At 59.4% G+C, this 10,481-nt stretch overlaps 1 long non-coding RNA gene across 1 annotated transcript; it reads right to left on the minus strand.

Moving 5' to 3' along the window:
- Positions 1-627: 627 nt before the first annotated feature.
- Positions 628-3,032, minus strand: LOC140903302 (uncharacterized). The gene is made up of 3 exons (XR_012156211.1): positions 2,948-3,032; positions 2,739-2,865; positions 628-686 (listed from the first exon to the last, which is right to left on the minus strand). It is a non-coding gene; the product is annotated as an uncharacterized LOC140903302 (long non-coding RNA).
- Positions 3,033-10,481: the final 7,449 nt, after the last annotated feature.

Genomic DNA, 10,481 nt, shown 5'->3' on the forward strand with positions numbered 1-10,481 from the left:
CCTATGGGAGAGGGATTTCAAAGGGGACAGCTCAGGTGGGCAGTGCTTCGTTTGGGCCGGGGCTCAGCCCCAGCCCCTCTTTCATCACAAGTGGGGCACAGCAGGTGGGGTGTGCAACACTCACAAGGATCCCCCACATGGCAGGGGAGTCGGAGACTGGGACCTCCAGCACTGCAACACAGACCTCCCACTACTGCTCAAGTAACTCTGCCAACAGGCTCTGTTCCTTCAGTGGAGCAGCCCCTGTTCGGGGGCGGGGGGGGGGAGAGATGTGGCATGTTCTGCCATTGTGTTACAGGGGCATTATTTCCTAAACAGATGATCAGCACCACTGACTCCTGAGGGTAAGAGGAGCTGATCCGGCCACTTTACTGACAGATCAATAACCCTAGATTAGCACTGTGGAGTGGCACTAGGAACCATGTCACTGCTCAGCTCGGGGCCTGTCTCCATAGAAACAGGGCACATCTGAGCCCTGAGGAGGGGCAATGCCCATGAAAGGCAAGAACGGGCGAGATCCCATCCAGCCCCTTGGTCAGCCGGGTTAGGGGGATAGTGACCGAGCTGGCTCAGCGTGCTGGTCTCCTTACCACTTGGCTAAGCTTCCCCAGCAGTGGGAGAACGCGTAGCAACTCCTCGTCCTGGCGGTCCCCCAGCCAGCCGGGGATCGGGATCCAGTTGGAAATCTGCAGAAAGGGAAGGAGTGTTGGCTGTGCAAGAACCAGGCAGCCCCGCCAGCCAGCAGTTAGCCAGGGGAATGTGGAGAGATTAGAAATCCAGGGGCAAGAGTGGGGAGAAAGTGTAGACTCCTAGAGGTGCAGGGCTAGAAGGAACCTCAATCATATAATATCAGGGTTGGAAGGGACCTCAGGAGGTATCTAGTCCAACCCCCTGCTCAAAGCAGGGCCAATCCCCAATTTTGGCCCCAGATCCCTAAATGGCCCCCTGAAGGATTAAACTCACAATCCTGGGTTTAGCGGGCCAATGCTCAAACCACTGAGCTATCCCTCCCTTCAAGAGGTCAAGTCTAACCCCCCTGCACTGAGGGGGGACAAAGTCAACCTAAACCATCCCCAAGGGGTGTTTGTCTAACCAGTTAAACCTGCACTGATGGGGATTCCACCATTGCCCTTTGAAGCCTTGCAGGACCCATTAGATACACCCTCCCCCTTGGGCAGTGAGTCATTGATAACAACTCGGGTATCAGTTGCACCCCAACCATTAGCAATTTCCTCTCAATTGCATTTCCCGGGTTTGAGAGTTTCAGGTGAGATGGTCAAAAGCCTTTTTTAAAAAGACGCACCCCCCCCCACCCACTAGGCCGTAACCCCAAAGGGGGTTAAAGGAGAACAGTAGGTTGGTTTGGCAGGATTTGTTCTGGACAGATCCAGGCTGGCTATTATCCTCCATGTGCTCACAAACGGAGTGGTTAGAATTTGGTTGCGGTATCTTTCTGGGGAGTGAAGTGAGGCGGAGTGGTCTAGAACTTCTTTGGTCCTCTTTGTACACCAGTCCTCCAAGATCTTGCCCATCCTCCAGGAGTCCCCAGAGAGAATTGCTAACACGTCTCAGATTGCTTCAGCTGGTTCTTTAAGGAACCTAGAGTGAATTTTGTCAGGCCCTGCCAACGTGAATGTAGCTACCTATTCTTTAGCCTGCTCTTTCCCCATGTGACTTGTATTCCTTCCCCTTCGTTGTTGGTTTGTTAATTGCATAGCGTTAACCATCTGATCACAACTCACCTTTCTAGCCAAGAAAGGAACAAAACAGGCATTAAACAAACACCTCCAGCTTCTTGAGGTCATCCCTTATTAGCTCTGCCTCCCCACTAAGTGGGCTGTGCTTTCCTTTGTCTTTTATAGAACCGCATATGTCCCTTGCGAGGCATAATGCAGTTTGGGAATTAGCCTTTTGCACTTCATCCCCACATGTGTGATTTGTCTGGACACCTCTTCAACCATTCATCCACTTTTCCACTCTTTGTAGGATTCCTTTTTGGTTTTCAGGTTATTAAAGAGCTTCTGATGGAGCCACACTGGCCTCTTGCTATTGACTTCTCTGGACTCCTCATACTCTGCAGAGCTAGAGTGGGTGGGAACCCCTCTCCAAAATCCTGCTTCCTCTTGTGTTTATCCCCACTGATGGTCAGGCATGGCATATACAGGCAAACACCCCCAGCAGGACTTCAGCAGGGAAGGGTGCAGGGTTAGGATCAAGCATGGGAGACACTGGTCTTTAGGATGAGACTAAAGGACCCAACCTCTTGTGGTCTCTAATGCCCCTGGCACTTGGGGTGGCACTTGCTTTCAGGAGAAAGCCAGAGAGGCAGAGTGTAGAATCCAGCCAGGATGCTGGGGCAATCGTACATGGGGCAAGTCTTACCTTCAGCAGCCTAGCCTTGCTGGGTATTGTTTAGCTGCTGCATCACACCCCAGAAGCAGCTGCATTCCAGCAGCAGGGGAGTGCGACTGTTTGCAAAGCACCATAGGAACCTTGGGGATGAAAGGGGCTCAAATGACCCTCTTATGCTTTTGACGGGAAGCACGTCTCACCTATGCCCCGTAACACACGACTCCCCTCTCCCCAAAGGAGGTGGGGAGCTGGGGAAAGAGACCTCTGACCCGCTGCATGGCACCAGATGGGGGTGAGCAGGCAGAGGGTCACACTGCCTTCGGAGAGCTCACCCCCAGCCTGTGCAGGCAGAGCCATGCTAGCTGCATCCAACACCCCCCAGTTACCTGGTAAGGGAACCCTTGGAGGGAATCATCCAGGGCCACTGTCCTGGCCAGGTCTCTCTCCAGGATGGAAAGGTCCTTCACGTAGTAACCCTGCAGGCAGAGACAGTCCTGCTGATAGAGGCGGTGCCTGGGGGGGGAGAGGCCAGGGCAGGATAAGAGTCTGAGCGGGGGCAGGGAGGAGACCTGCACCTCTTGCCTGGGACAGTCACCTGATCAGCTTCTTCTGAGGGTCCAGGACATCCAGGATCTTCTCTGTGTAGTCCTGCTTTGCAGTAGTGAAGATAAAGATCTGGGGGAAGAACATGCAAGCAGGGCTTGGGAGCAGCTCCCCCATGGTCGTGTCTGAGCAGCTCCCAGACACAAATGGCGTTAGCCCCACTCACCCCCCACCCCCATATCCACAACCCTCCTCTCCCAGGAGCATCACCGGCTGTGACCAATGCGGAGCCGGAGGAACAGGGAGATGAACGGATGTGGTCACACAGGGAGTCAGTGGCAGAGAGGGGGTTGACCCTGGGACCCAGTGATTCCAGAGATCTCTTCAGTCCAGAGAGGAGCCCCCAGCTGGCCTCCCCTCACCACCCACCCAGACAAGCCCACGGACCTCCAAATTCAAGCCTGGCTTTGGATCTGGATTCTGCAGCTGGGTCCTCTCCCTATCGCAGATGTCCCAGCACATCCCTTCCTCCCACACAGCGAGCATCGTTACTCCCTTACACCTCCTGGCGTGGTGCAGTGTCCCCACCCCCAGCACATCCGTGCAGTGCCCTGGCTGTGGGAGAGGGAGGCCAGGGGCCCAGCAGGTACCTCATAGGCTTTGGAGAGAGTTTCCAGGAACTCCTGCACGTGGGGGCGCAGCTTCATGTAAACCTCAAGGAAACCAGGGGGCAGGAAGCAGGGATCTGTATTAATGGGTCCAGCCTCCATCCCCTGCACCGCAACCCCCGCCCCACCCAAACAAAACAAAAAACCCCTCCAGCAAGGGCTTCTCATTCAGCACCAGAGACAGAGGGGGCAGCAAGTCAGCTCAAAGGCCCATCGAGCTGCGGATCTGGTCCCCAGGAGCCGCTGGCTCCGGGGGATGGCCCAGTCCCTTGGCATGCAGGGTAAGCCCACTCCTTCCTGACCCCCATGCAGGCTTGGCTTGTGCCCTGAAGCAGGAGGATCAGTGGTGCTTGCGGTTTGGATTTTAGCTACTGCAACTGCAGACGGGAAGGGACTGCTCTCCCTGCACTGCCCACCGGCTGGGGAAGGCCCCGGAGCCCGATTGGCACGGGAGGGCTGCGGGAAAGGACCGAGGCAGGGAGGCCAGGTGAACACGGCTCTCGAGCCCCATCTAGTGGGCGGATCGGGGGCAGGGCCGATCTCCCCACTTCTTTCCTTGCTGCCACCTCCAAGGGCAAGGAGCCCCCCCCCCCCAGCTCCCCCCCCACCTTGCCCCAATCACACCCCAGGCTGCTCAGCAGCCCCTGCCAGGCACTAACCCGATAAGCATCCCCCTGGAAGTCTGTGAGGAAGGTGCAGTCGGCGTCCCGGCTGGAGGTCAGGGAGCAGCAGACCAGGGTCCCCTCCTACAAGCAGGGAGTGCGGAGCTGCTTTTAGCGCCCTCCCCACACGCGAGGCCCCCACCCCAGCAGCACCTCGAGCTGGCACAGCAGCCACGATGCACTGTACGGTGGCGCCAGGCCCACGGTGGGGATTTGGCTCCTTTGTGATCCCTGCACAGACACCCCCTAGCTCACCAGCTCCAGGACCAGCGTGCTCTCAGGGGTGCTGCGGGTCTTGATGGGAGTTTCTTTCCTGGGGGGCTTCTGGCTGGACCTGGGGGGCAGGGCCTTGTGGATGAAGCTGGATGGGTGGGGAAGCAGAGAAAGGGGATTGGAGCTTCAGGGGTACAGCCACCCCCCGCATCCCAGGGAGCGCCGTACTCACGGGCTCAAGATACTGGTTTCCTCTGGCTCATCCGATGGGAGGTTCCCGAAGTACACAACTCCACCCGTAGGCTGAGCCCCGGGCTTCCCTCTCTGCCCCCGAGGGCTCTCTGGCTCTGTAGGGACAAAAGCCTGGCTTCAAGATGGCCCTAAGTTTCAATGGGGACAAACTAGGACTTTGGGGCAACCAATGGGGCAGCACCCAGAGCCTGCAGGCTGGGGCTGAGGGGACCCAGTCCAGTTGATGTCCATGCAGCACAAACACAATCCCCAGAGTCGCCGACAGTGACCCCCCAGACCGAACCCTGGGCCTCCCCACACTCAGCTGCTGCCGGAGGGCTCCTGGAGGGCAGGCAGTGCCCAAGCACCCTCGCTGGGGGCAGCCGGCCTCACACCCAGCCCCGAGGCAGGGCACGGAAGCGCCTGGTCATCAGGGGCCCAGCAATTCAGCCAGCCCCACTTACCCTCCGTGCCCAGGGGAGAGAAGCAGACGACACCCAGGGGTGGGCCCTGGAGGGAAGCCGCCTTGCTTGCTGGGCTGGATGGGCACGGTTCGAAATGCACCTTCAGGGCCCTTCCCGTCAGCGGGGACACGGGCTCTGCGGGAGGCAAAGGGGGCAGGCGGTTACAGTCCGTAGGAGGTGGAATGGGGAGGGGGGACCCACAGAAGAGTCAGCACAAGGCATCAGCTCTGCAAGGTGCTGGGCACACAATGCCAATGGGGTGGGGGGGGAGCGCTCTGGGACACCACCCTCCCCAGCCTGAGCCCCCTCACCTGTAGGGCCATCCTCTCGCCAGCCTCTCCCCTGGCTCTTCCCCCCTCTGGGGGCACTCGCCTTCCGAACTGGGGGTCCCAGATCCTCCACATCGCTACTGGTCTCTCTGGGGCTGAAGGGCTTCTTCACCCGGGGCGTGATCTTACCCGAGCGCAGCATCATGGTGCGGACGGGCAGCTGGGGACGGTGGAGGAGACAGAACCACCCAGACCCTTCAAACAACCCACCCTGCGTGGTTAGCGGTCAGCAGTAAGAGACTCAAGAAGGCTCAGCCCCTTCTCCAGCATCAGCGCCCCGGGGATCTCAAAGCACATCGCAAACAGCGACTGACCCTCAGCGTTGGAGCTGCCAGACCGGATCAGACCTGGGACCCATCTCCGACAGCGGCCAGAACCAGATGCTTCAGAGGAAAGTGCAACCCCCAGCACACGCAGTGAATTGTTAAACTGGCTCCAGGGATGTCGGGGGGTGGGAATTCCCCCCCTACGTGAGGCTAACGCTTTTGGGGGAAACACCCCTCTATTCCCCTCCATAGAAAGGCCCTCACGAGCGACTCGCCCGAGGGATCAAGGCCTTAGCTGCGCCCAGGGCCGGCAGCAGAGCTTGGGGGGGTGGGAGAGTGAGTCACCCCCAGAGACAGAGGCGCTTGGAGAGGAGCAGGCCCAGCCAGCGGGGCACCTAGCAAGTGCCTTTGGAGCCATTTAGGGGGAGAAAGGGGCCAGGACCCCCAGAGGAAGTGAAATCGGTCCATCCCCCACTCTACAACAGCCCCAACCCAGGCCGGGCAGGAGAGAGCCGCCAGCCAGGCGGCGCGGACACGGCTATAGCCAGGGCCCTGGCTGGGAGCCGCAGCCGAGAGGCCACTGAATGAACACAGCCCAAATCGCCTTCTGGCCAGGGGCAGGCTCGCTCCCAGGCAGGGGGGGCCCACGGCTCCGGTGATGGCGAGGCAGAGGCGTCATGGCTGCCCTGTCACTGCCAGGCCTGCCCCAGACAGAAGGGGTCACACAGCCCCAGCTGAGATGAACATTACAGTTACTTTAGTACCTGGCCCTCCCTAGCAGCCACATCTGCTCCAGCATCCCCCATGGGCGTGACCAGGGCTTTGGCTTGCCAGCCACCTGCCCCAGGTGCAGGGATCGCCACAAGTTCAAAGCGGCCGCTTGGCCCAGGCGTGAACCCCCTGCACAGGGGGCAGGGAGCCAGGCCTCAGCAGCAGGGCCAGGGGGACATCATGGTGCAACACAGGAGGGATCCCCATCAAGCCACCTCCTCTCCCTAGCTCGGTTCATCCTCAGGGTGTAAGCATAGCCCAGAGACTGGGGGGAGCCTTGTCTGCTCAAATAAAGAGACCAACACCTCTTCCCTCTTTCTGTAACTGGCACCAGGCAATACAGCAATGGGCGCTTCAGAAAACCAGCTGCCCGTTACAACAAACGGGGGGTCCTGGTTCCAGGAGAACCGAGATTTTGTTCAAGTCTCTCTGAGGCCTGAAAAGGCCCAGCCCAGAACTGGTAACACTCACCTGACCTAGAGACCACAGCACATCAGGAAGAAGGGTCATAGAATAAAAGCCCCCAGGGCACTGTTTTATTGGCAGGGCTGGTTAGTAACACAGCCCAGCTGGGTTTGCAGGTAAGCTGGGTGCATTTAAAGGGACGGGAGCTTTAAAAAAAAAAAAAAAAAATCATTCTAACACACAGAGCCGGAGACTCAAGCATTCAAGCCCGAAACGAATAACGTACCCCAGCTTTCTAACGGGTGCATGCTAAGGCTCCGGAACGTGAGGGGTTAATAGCACTGGCCGGGGCACTAGGTAGGCAGGTGCTTACAAACTTCACCCACACAGGTCTCAGGAGGTCTCTCATTCCTGGCCTGCGGCTTCCAGCGCTATTCCAGTTCCCTCGCCCTGCCAACGCCCCTCGACCCTGACCCGCAGGCCCTGCAGCTATTCCAGCCTTGGGTCACCCCCCACAGCCCTGCCAACGCCCCTCAATCCTGACCCGCAGGCCCTGCAGCTATTCCAGCCTTGGGTCACCCCCCACAGCCCTGCCAACGCCCCTCGACCCTGACCCGCAGGCCCTGCAGCTATTCCAGCCTTGGGTCACCCCCCACAGCCCTGCCAACGCCCCTCGACCCTGACCCGCAGGCCCTGCAGCTATTCCAGCCTTGGGTCACCCCCCACAGCCCTGCCAACGCCCCTCAATCCTGACCCGCAGGCCCTGCAGCTATTCCAGCCTTGGGTCACCCCCTACAGCCCTGCCAACGCCCCTCAATCCTGACCCGCAGGCCCTGCAGCTATTCCAGCCTTGGGTCACCCCCCACAGCCCTGCCAACGCCCCTCGATCCTGACCCGCAGGCCCTGCAGCTATTCCAGCCTTGGGTCACCCCCCACAGCCCTGCCAACGCCCCTCGATCCTGACCCGCAGGCCCTGCAGCTATTCCAGGCTTGGGTCACCCCCCACAGCCCTGCCAACGCCCCTCGATCCTGACCCACAGGCCCTGCAGCTATTCCAGCCTTGGGTCACCCCCCACAGCCCTGCCAACGCCCCTCGATCCTGACCAGCAGGCCCTGCAGCTATTCCAGCCTTGGGTCACCCCCCACAGCCCTGCCAACGCCCCTCGACCCTGACCCGCAGGCCCTGCAGCTATTCCAGCCTTGGGTCACCCCCCACAGCCCTGCCAACGCCCCTCGACCCTGACCCGCAGGCCCTGCAGCTATTCCAGCCTTGGGTCACCCCCCACAGCCCTGCCAACGCCCCTCGATCCTGACCCGCAGGCCCTGCAGCTATTCCAGGCTTGGGTCACCTCCCACAGCCCTGCCAACGCCCCTCGATCCTGACCCGCAGGCCCTGCAGCTATTCCAGGCTTGGGTCACCCCCCACAGCCCTGCCAACGCCCCTCGATCCTGACCCACAGGCCCTGCAGCTATTCCAGCCTTGGGTCACCCCCCACAGCCCTGCCAACGCCCCTCGATCCTGACCAGCAGGCCCTGCAGCTATTCCAGCCTTGGGTCACCCCCCACAGCCCTGCCAACGCCCCTCGACCCTGACCCGCAGGCCCTGCAGCTATTCCAGCCTTGGGTCACCCCCCACAGCCCTGCCAACGCCCCTCGATCCTGACCCGCAGGCCCTGCAGCTATTCCAGCCTTGGGTCACCCCCCACAGCCCTGCCAACGCCCCTCGATCCTGACCCGCAGGCCCTGCAGCTATTCCAGGCTTGGGTCACCTCCCACAGCCCTGCCAACGCCCCTCGATCCTGACCCCCGGGGACCTATTCCAGTGTGGAGCCCCTCCCTGCAGTTCTGCCGCTGCCCCTCAGTCCCACCCCCACCCCCCACTCCAGCCCTGGGGTTCGTCAGCAGCAGCTGCCGGCCATGCCAATTGCTGGGGTGTTTCCCCTGCTACGATCAAATGTCCATGCTGGGCTGGGTAACGACCCGACAAAGTCATTTTACTTCTGACCTAAACCAGAAATTAAGACATAAGGGGCTAGTAGTTGGCGACGGTGAGTCAGGACTCTGAGTTCTGTCCCCAGCTGTGTCACGGACTCACTGTATTGCTGTGGCCAAGTCACTTCCCCACTCTGTGCCTCAGTTTCCCCATGTGGAAAGCAGGGTCAGTCTACCCCCCCAGAGGGACTGTGGGGCTGCGTTAATGGCTGAGCTCCTGGGATGGTGCATGCTCGCTGCAAATATTGTCACAAGTGGATTTGCTCCTTACACCATCTGTGAGTCCTGGGGAGACTGGACAACGCCGTCTCGTTTCCTCTTTGATTCTGCTGGTGGTGGAGGGTTCACGTGGGAGAAGGACGGAAAGATGAAACCCCCGTGCCTGGAGTCTGTCAGACACACATTGCTCCAGCCCCGGAGCCCCCCAGACCGAGCCCAACTCTGTGGTCCTTGTGGTGCCGGTCAGATTCCAAACAGCCCGCAGGGGGCACCCCACTCCAGCTGTGAGGTGTCCTCGGGCCGGCTGGGTGTTTTCCATGGGGACGCGAGGCCCCCAGAAATGCTGGTGGATGTTCCATGGAGGCCTCAAAATACACAGCCCGGCATAAAATCTTCTGCTTCACTCACAGGTTCGTGGCCAGGCGACCTGCCATCAGGAGCCTGCGCTCAGCCCTGGGTGCCATCTCTGGGATCTGGAGTGGGAATTATTTCAAGCTGCAGCCGGAGCCCGAGAAAGAAGGGGTGGGAGGGGGCGATACCTGTGCGCGCACGTGTATATGTGTGTGCATACATGCACATCTGTGTGTGGGGGCGTGCACAGGCGTGTTTGTATATGCACTCATGAGCCTTCACGTGTGTACCTGTGAGCAGGTGGGCGTGGCTGTGCATTATCACACATCCCCAGGCTTTATCACTCCCTCCCCCCATCTCAGATTAGTTTAAAGATCACAAGATTTTTTTTTTAATTCACAACGTGGGGCTGGGTTTCTTTGCCTCCTGGCTGTTGAGTCTCTGGGTGTCACCTTTTCAAGCTTTCTGGGCAGCCTGGCAGGCGAGAAACGTGCAAGGGATTTAAATGCAAGCTCAGAGTCTGATGAAATCACCTGACTCCAAGAACTGGGGCTTCAAGGAAAGCACCTGGTATTGTGAGACTCAGGTTAAGATCACGAGAGCTGGCCACATTGTTTCAAGGGCTTTCTCTGCCGGACACTCACAACCCCAGTGCCCCAGGCTGCTTTGCAATGGGAAGCCTAACAGATCCCAGCTACCGCATCCTCCTGCCCTGGACAGGATGGTTCCCTTTGCCGTGTATTCCCCAGGGCCATGGGCCAGCCCATCCCTTCCGAGGCTATTCCACACCTTGCTAGATCTCACCCTCAGGACCCATTTCCTGCTAGTGCCCAGCACCATGCTCTGAATCCGCTCTCAACAGCATCCCAGAAGCAGCCGCATTTCAGCAGCCTGGTTAGCCATCTCTGGAGTGGCTGGAGCTATGAAATGTCCACACTTATTGCTTCCTGCACCCTGCAGCCTCAAGTAGCCAAGCGCAGTTGTTCAGCAGCCTTTGAGTCCCAGACTTCAGACA

Source organism: Lepidochelys kempii, chromosome 25 (assembly GCF_965140285.1).
Source record: "Lepidochelys kempii isolate rLepKem1 chromosome 25, rLepKem1.hap1, whole genome shotgun sequence".
In the NCBI taxonomy this organism is placed as follows: domain Eukaryota; kingdom Metazoa; phylum Chordata; order Testudines; family Cheloniidae; genus Lepidochelys; species Lepidochelys kempii.